The sequence below is a fragment of the Arachis stenosperma genome, chromosome 3, assembly GCF_014773155.1.
Source record: "Arachis stenosperma cultivar V10309 chromosome 3, arast.V10309.gnm1.PFL2, whole genome shotgun sequence".
In the NCBI taxonomy this organism is placed as follows: domain Eukaryota; kingdom Viridiplantae; phylum Streptophyta; class Magnoliopsida; order Fabales; family Fabaceae; genus Arachis; species Arachis stenosperma.
Genome location: NC_080379.1, coordinates 152,599,806 through 152,606,986, shown reverse-complemented (window position 1 = coordinate 152,606,986; position 7,181 = coordinate 152,599,806). Strand labels below are relative to the sequence as shown.

The following is a 7,181-nucleotide window of genomic DNA, read 5'->3' as shown; positions in this document are numbered from 1 at the left end:
TCACTCCTTCTTGATGCACAATTCGAACTCCACCTAATTAAAAGTTCGAATTCTTCTCCTTCTTCTTTCTTCTATTTTTCTTTTCCTCTGACACCTGAAGGAATCTCTATACTGTGACATAGAGGATTCCATATTTTCTTGTTCTCTTCTCTTTCATATGAGCAGGAGCAGAGACAAAGGCATTCTTGTTGAAGCTGACCCTGAACCTGAGAGGACCTTGAAGCGAAAGCTAAGAGAAGCTAAGGCACAATTCTCTGTAGAGGTCCTGACCGAATTCTTCAAAGAAGAACCCATGGCAGCCGAAAACAACACCAATGCCAACAATGCAAGGAAGGTGCTGGGTGACTTTACTGCACCTACTCCCGACTTCTATGGGAGAAGCATCTCTATCCCTGCCATTGGAGCAAACAACTTTGAGCTTAAGCCTCAATTAGTTTTTCTAATGCAACAGAATTGCAAATTCCATGGACTTCCAATGGAAGATCCTCATCAGTTTTTAGCTGAGTTCTTGCAAATCTGTGACACAGTCAAGACTAATGGGGTTGACCCTGAGGTCTACAGACTGATGCTATTCCCTTTTGCTGTAAGAGACAGAGCTAGAATATGGTTGGACTCTCAACCTAAAGATAGCCTGGACTCTTGGGAAAAGCTAGTCAATGCCTTCTTGGCAAAGTTCTTTCCACCTCAAAAATGGAGTAAGCTTAGAGTGGAAGTCCAAACCTTCAGACAGAAGGATGGAGAATCCCTCTATGAAGCTTGGGAAAGATACAAACAATTAATCAGAAAATGTCCCTCAGACATGCTTTCTGAATGGAGCATCATAGGTATTTTCTATGATGGTCTCTCTGAATTATCCAAGATGTCCTTGGATAGCTCTGCTGGAGGATCTCTTCATCTGAAGAAGACGCCTACAGAGGCTCAGGAACTCATTGAAATGGTTGCAAATAACCAATTCATGTACACTTCTGAAAGGAATCCTGTGAACCATGGGACTGGTCAGAAGAAAGGAGTTCTTGAGATTGATGCTCTGAATGCCATACTGGCTCAGAACAAGATATTGACTCAACAAGTCAATTTGATTTCTCAAAGTCTGTCTGGAATGCAAAATGCACCAAGCAGTACTAAGGATGCTTCATCCGAGGAAGAAGCTTATGATCCTGAGAACCCTTCAATGGAAGAGGTGAATTACCTAGGGGAACCCTATGGAAACACCTATAATTCTTCATGGAGAAATCACCCAAATTTCTCATGGAAGAATCAAGAGAGACCTCAACAAGGTTTCAACAACAACAATGGTGGAAGAAACAGGTTTAGCAATGGCAAGCCTTTTCCATCATCTTCTCAGCAACAGACAGAGAATTCTAAGCAGAACCCCTCTGACTTAGCAACCATGGTCTCTGATCTAATCAAAACCACTCAAAGTTTCATGACTGAAACAAGGTCCTCCATTAGGAATTTGGAGGCACAAGTGGGACAGCTGAGCAAGAAAATTACTGAACTCCCTCCAAGTACTCTTCCAAGTAATACAGAAAAAAATCCAAAAGGAGAGTGCAAAGCCATAAACATGGCCGAATCTGGAGAGGAAAGAGAGGCAGTGAACGCCATTGAGGAAGGCCTCAATGGGCGTGCACTAGCTTCCACTAAGTTCCCAAATGAGGAACCATGGGAATCTGAGGCTCAAAATGAGACCATAGAGATTCCATTGGACTTACTTCTGCCTTTCATGAGCTCTGATGAGTATTCTTCCTCTGAAGAGGATGAGTATGTCACTGAAGAGCAAGTTGCTAAATACCTTGGAGCAATCATGAAGCTAAATGACAAGTTATTTGGAAATGAGACTTGGGAAGATGAACCTCCTTTGCTCACCAAAGAACTGGATGACTTGTCTAGGCAGAAACTGCCTCAAAAGAGGCAGGACCCTGGGAAGTTTTCAATACCTTGTACCATAGGCACCATGACCTTCAGAAAGGCCCTGTGTGACTTAGGGTCAAGTGTGAACCTCATGCCTCTCTCTGTAATGGAGAAGCTAGGGATCTTTGAGGTACAAGCTGCAAGAATCTCACTAGAGATGGCAGACAACTCAAGAAAACAAGCTCATGGACTTGTAGAGAATGTTTTGGTAAAATTTGAAGACCATTACATCCCTACTGATTTCATAGTCCTAGAGACTGGGAAGTGCATGGATGAATCCATCATCCTTGGCAGACCCTTCCTAGCCACAGCAAAGGCTGTGATTGATGTTGATGGAGGTGAACTGATCATTCAAGTAAATGAAAAATCCTATGTGTTTAAGGCTCAAGGATATCCCTCTGTCACCATGGAGAAGAAGCATGAAGAGCTTCTCTCTAATCAGAGACAAACAGAGCCCCCACAGTCAAACTCTAAGTTTGGTGTTGGGAGGCCACAACCAAACTCTAAGTTTGGTGTTGAACCCCCACATTCAAACTCTAAGTTTGGTGTTGGGAGGTTCCAACATTGCTCTGAGTATCTGTGAGGCTCCATGAGAGCCCTCTGTCAAGCTACTGACATTAAAGAAGCGCTTGTTGGAGGCAACCCAATGATTATATTTTATATATTTCTCTTTGTTATTTTATGTCTTTTGTAGGTTGATGATCATAAGAAGTCACAAAATTCATTGAAAAAGCAAAAACAGAATGAAAAACAGGAAGAAAAACAGCACACCCTGGAGGAAGAACCCACTGGCGTTTAAACGCCAGTGAGGCTAGCAGTTGGGCGTTTAACGCCCAGTCTGGCACCATTCTGGGCGTTTAACGCCAGAAAGGGGCACCAGACTGGCGTTAAACGCCAGAAAAGGGTAAGAACCTGGCGTTAAACGCCAGGAATGGGCATCAGCCCGGCGTTTAACGCCAGAAATGCCTCAAAACGTGATTTTGAGCAACAATTGGTGCAGGGATGACTTTTCCTTGACACCACAGGATCTGTGGACCCCACAGGACCCCCACCTACCCCACCACCACCCTCTCTCTTCTTCCCCCATTCACCAATCACCTCAATACCTCTTCCCCAAAAACCCTTCACCTATCAAATCCCATCTTTCTCTTCACCACTCACATCCATCCTTCATAAAACCCCACCAACCTCACCCTTCAAATTCAAAACACTTTCCCTCCCAAACCCACCCATAATGGCCGAACCATATCACCCCCTCTCTCCTATAAATACCATTCTTCACTCCTTCATTTTCACACAACCTAAACACCACTTCTCCCCCTCCTTGGCCGAATACACTAAGCCATTCCCTTCTTCCTCATTTCTTCTTCTTCTACTCTCTTCTTTCTTCTTTTGCTCGAGGACGAGCAAACCTTTTAAGTTTGGTGTGGTAAAAGCGTTGCTTTTTCGTTTTTCCATAACCATTTATGGCATCCAAGGCCGGAGAAACCTCTAGAAAGAGAAAAGGGAAGGCAAAAGCTTCCACCTCCGAGTCATGGGAGATGGATAGATTCATCTCAAGGGTGCATCAAGACCACTTCTATGAAGTTGTGGCCTTGAAGAAGGTGATCCCCGAAGTTCCCTTTTCACTCAAAAAGGGTGAATATCCGGAGATCCGCTATGAGATCCGAAGAAGAGGTTGGAAAGTGCTTACCAACCCCATTCAACAAGTCGGAATCTTGATGGTTCAAGAGTTCTATGCCAATGCATGGATCACCAAGAACCATGACCAAAATATGAACCCGGATCCAAAGAATTATCTTACTATGGTTCGGGGGAAATACTTGGATTTTAGTCCGGAAAATGTAAGGTTAGCATTCAACTTGCCCATGATGCAAGGAGATGAACATCCTTACACTAGAAGGGTCAACTTTGATCAAAGGTTGGACCAAGTCCTCATAGTCATATGTGAAGAGGGCGCACAATGGAAGAAAGATTCAAGAGGCAAGCCGGTTCAATTGAGAAGGCATGACCTCAAGCCCATGGCTAGAGGATGGTTGGAGTTCATCCAACGCTCAATCATTCCCACTAGCAACCGGTCCGAAGTTACTCTAGACCGGGCCATCATGGTTCATAGCATCATGATTGGAGAAGAAGTGGAAGTTCATGAGGTCATAGCCCAAGAACTCTATAAAGTGGCGGACAAGTCTTCCACCTTGGCAAGGCTAGCCTTTCCTCACCTCATTTGTCACCTCTGTTATTCAGTGGGAGTTGACATAGAGGGAGACGCCCTTATTGATGAAGACAAGCCCATCACCAAGAAAAGGATGGAGCCCACAAGAGACCCCTCTCATCATGAGATCCCTGAAATACCTCAAGGGATGCACTTTCCTCCACAAAACTATTGGGAGCAACTAAACACCTCCCTAGGAGAATTGAGTTCCAACATGGGACAACTAAGGGTGGAGCATCAAGAACACTCCATTCTCCTCCATGAAATTAGAGAAGATCAAAGAATCATGAGGGAGGAGCAACAAAGACAAGGAAGAGACATTGAGGAGCTCAAGCACTCCATAGGATCTTCAAGAGGAAGAAAGAGCCGCCATCACTAAGGTGGACCCGTTCTTTAATCTCCTTGTTCTTTATTCTTCTGTTTTTCGAAAATTATGCTTTGTGTTTGTCTATGTTTGTGTCTTATGATCATTAGTGTCTTAGTGTCTATGCCTTAAAGTTATGAATGTCCTATGAATCCATCACCTTTCTTAAGAATTGTTCTTAATTGAAAAAGAAAAGAATTGCATGAATTTTGAATTTTATAACAGTTTAATTATATTGATGTGGTGGCAATACTTTTGTTCTCTGAATGTATGCTTAAACAGTGCATATGTCTTTTGAATTTGTGGTTCATGAATATTGGCTCTTGAAAGAATGATGAAAAAGGAGACATGTTACTGAGGATCTGAAAAATCATAAAAAATGATTCTTGAAGCAAGAAAAAGCAGTGAATACAAAAAAAAAAAAGAGAAGCAAACGAAAAAAAAAATCGAAAAAAAAGAGAAAGAAAAAGAAAGAAATAAAGTTGTGATCCAAGGCAATAAGAGTGTGCTTAAGAACCCTGGACACCTCTAATTGGGGACTTTAGCAAAGCTGAGTCACAATCTGAAAAGGTTCACCCAATTATGTGTCTGTGGCATGTATGTATCCGGTGGTAATACTGGAAGGCAGAGTGCTTTGGGCCACGGCCAAGACTCAATAAGTAGCTGTGTTCAAGAATCATCATACTTAACTAGGAGAATCAATAACACTATCTGGATTCTGAGTTCCTAAAGAAGCCAATCATTCTGAATTCCAAAGGATAAAGTGAGATGCCAAAACTATTCAGAGGCAAAAAGCTAAAAGTCCCGCTCATCTAATTAATACTGATCTTCATAGATGTTTTTGGAGTTCATTGCATATTCTCTTCTTTTTATCTTATTTGATCTTCAGTTGCTTGGGGACAAGCAACAATTTAAGTTTGGTGTTGTGATGAGCGGATAATTTATACACTTTTTGGCATTGTTTTTAGTATGTTTTTAGTATGATCTAGTTAGTTTTTAGTATATTTTTATTAGTTTTTAGTTAAAATTCACTTTTCTGGACTTTACTATGAGTTTGTGTGTTTTTCTGTGATTTCAGGTATTATCTGGCTGAAATTGAGGGATCTGAGCAAAAATCTGATCCAGAGACTGAAAAGGACTGCAGATGCTGTTGGATTCTGACCTCCCTGCACTCGAAGTGGATTTTCTGGAGCTACAGAAGCCCAATTGGCGCGCTCTCAACGGCGTTGGAAAGTAGACATCCTGGGCTTTCCAGCAATATATGATAGTCCATACTTTGCTCAAGATTTGATGGCCCAAACCGGCGTTCAAAGTCACCTCGAGAAATTCCAGCGTTAAACGCCGGAACTGGCACCTAATTGGGAGTTAAACGCCCAAACTGGCATAAAAGCTGGCGTTTAACTCCAAGGAGAGTCTCTACACGAAAATGCTTCATTTGCTCAGCCCAAGCACACACCAAGTGGGCCCGTAAGTGGATTTTTATGTCATTTACTCACCTCTGTACACCCTAGGCTACTAGTTTTCTATAAGTAGGACCTTTTTCTATTGTATTTGATACATCTTGGTAGCTATCTTTGAGTTTTATGCTATCTTAGATCATTTGGGAGGCTGGCCATTCGGCCATGCCTAGACCTTGTTCTTATGTATTTTCAACGGTGGAGTTTCTACACACCATAGATTAAGGTGTGGAACTCTGCTGTACCTCGAGTATTAATGCAATTACTATTGTTCTTCTATTCAATTCCGCTTGTTCTTTGTCCAAGATATCACTTGTTCTTCAATTTGATGAAGGTGATGATTGACACTCATCACCATTCTCACCTATGAACAAGGTGACTGACAACCATTCTTGTTCTACAAGCATCTGAGGCTTAGTGAATATCTCTTGGATTCTTTAACCGGAATCTTCGTGGTATAGGCAAGAACTGATGGCGGCATTCAAGAGAATCCGGAAGGTCTAACCTTGTCTGTGGTATTCTGAGTAGGATTCAATGATTGAATGACTGTGACGTGCTTCAAACTCCTAGCAGGCGGGGCGTTAGTGACAGACGCAAAAGAATCAATGGATTTTATTCCGGCCTGACCGAGAACCGACAGCTGAATTCCGCTATGCTGTGACAGAGCATATGCAATCGTTTTCACTGAGAGGATGGGAGGTAGCCATTGACAACGGTGAAACCCTTACACGAGCTTGCCATGGAAAGGAATAAGAAGGATTGGATGAAGACTGTAGGAAAGCAGAGAGACGGAAGGGAAGGCATCTTCATACGCTTATCTGAAGCTCTCACCAATGATATACATAAGTATCTCTATCTTTATCTTTATGCTTTATTCATCATCTATACCCAATTGAGTTTGCCTGACTGAGATTTACAAGGTGACCATAGCTTGCTTCATAGCAACAATCTCCGTGGGATCAACCCTTACTCACGTAAGGTATTACTTGGATGACCCAGTGCACTTGCTGGTTAGTTGTGCGAAGTTGTGTTTTATGCCATGGTATTGAGCACCAAGTCTTTGGAGCCATTACCGGGGATTATTTGAATATGGACAAATAGTGTTCACAATTTCGTGCACCAAGTTTTTGGCGCCGTTGCCGGGGATTGTTTGTGTATGGACAACTGACGGTTCATCTTGTTGCTTAGATTAGGTATTTATTTTTTTCGAAATTCTTGAAGATGAATTCTAGAGTTT

General features: G+C 42.3%; 1 non-coding gene across 1 annotated transcript; it reads right to left on the bottom strand.

The window, feature by feature from the left end:
- Positions 1-697: 697 nt before the first annotated feature.
- On the bottom strand, positions 698-805 carry LOC130971354 (small nucleolar RNA R71). Its single transcript, XR_009082577.1, has one exon. It is a non-coding gene; the product is annotated as a small nucleolar RNA R71 (small nucleolar RNA).
- Positions 806-7,181: the final 6,376 nt, after the last annotated feature.